Raw genomic sequence first — 1,397 nt, 5'->3', positions numbered from 1 at the left:
TTGAAACAATATTCGAAAATATTACCTCAACTAACCAAGATAGCCATCGTTACACCCTTAGCTTAGCTCAGTCACTCAGGTGTGTATTCGTCTTGTCCTAACCTCAGATATGAACTATGAAAATTGGAATGGAAGCAAACAAAACATAGTTTTTAACTAATCATGTTTATTGTTCATAAAGATATAATAAATAAAATGACTTAGTAAATTGCATTAACAAATGTATTTAAATTCTTGCCAAAAACTAACAATTCTGGATTATAGTTATGGCTTTTGGTAGCTGATGGTATCTTCTTGATGTCGTATGGTACTGCTGTTGTAGACTTCTCGTAGGCCTGGGCGGATCTTCGGCCCAAGGCCCCTGCAGCTAGAGGTGGTGGTTGTGCAGTCTGGATGTCATTGTCTTCGCCTTCAAGTGTGCATCACCGGTGATGTGAGGCTTAAGTTCCCGAAGAGGGAAAGGTTGATCTCTTTCCAAAAAACTATAAAACAGAGACACATATCAATCATCAAGAAGAAAAACCAACGTGTGCCATCTGCCGTTCTAATCGTCAGAAAGAGTAGCAGATGACAAGAATAAATCAAATGAAATTTAGATGAGAATAGTTAAAATTCTGATTACTAAACGTGCATACATGTAAATTAAAAGATAATTATATTTGAAACTAAAATATCAGAACACATGGTCTGACATTGGAAGTTAGGTTAGATAAAAAAACCATTAGAAAAACTGTTAGACGGAGAAATATAATCACAATATAATGTTATCCTTACCCCAAGAGATGATTTGATGAAATGAAAATGATTTAATTTTGGAGCTACTCTGCTTTTTAAAACATTTCCACTTCCATTTTGAGAATGAGATATGGGGGTTGTCACTGTCATTAAAATGACATGACAACGAACCTTGGACGAAATTTGAAATCACGAACATGGAACACAAGAGATGATACAATGTAAATAGGGTTGCCTATTACATAACGAGCGCAAACCAATTTTTAAAGGGGAAATGGGTAAACCAAATAGAAGAAGATAATGATTAATGAAATATTAAAGGAAATAAGGTAAAATAATTATTTAAAAATAAAATATCAAAGATGTGACGTTTGTAACGTTACAACATATTAAATCTACATTTCATAAGTGTTATTAAGAGTTCATTTTCCACTGAAAGTGCACTATGAACTTTAATGTAAGATTTTCCAAACGCTTCAACAGAAAATCTAAACAATTTTCTTGAAAAGCCAGTAAAATGTTTTAACTGTTCTTCCGACAAAAACTCATATGCAATTAACCGACATCTATTTAATGTTATGACGGTTTGGGTTTTAATAGATGTCTTAGAACTCACTGATGGATTTTCACTAGAAGGTGTCTCTGAACCACACTTTTGTGTA

General features: G+C 33.4%; 1 long non-coding RNA gene across 1 annotated transcript; it reads right to left on the bottom strand.

The window, feature by feature from the left end:
* Positions 1–314: 314 nt before the first annotated feature.
* Positions 315–1,003, bottom strand: LOC126892567 (uncharacterized). The gene is made up of 2 exons (XR_007700909.1): positions 775–1,003; positions 315–482 (listed from the first exon to the last, which is right to left on the bottom strand). It is a non-coding gene; the product is annotated as an uncharacterized LOC126892567 (long non-coding RNA).
* Between the last annotated feature and the right edge of the window lie 394 nt (positions 1,004–1,397).

This window comes from Diabrotica virgifera, chromosome 9 (genome assembly GCF_917563875.1).
Source record: "Diabrotica virgifera virgifera chromosome 9, PGI_DIABVI_V3a".
Lineage (NCBI taxonomy): Eukaryota > Metazoa > Arthropoda > Insecta > Coleoptera > Chrysomelidae > Diabrotica > Diabrotica virgifera.
This window is presented reverse-complemented; position numbering and strand designations above follow the sequence as displayed.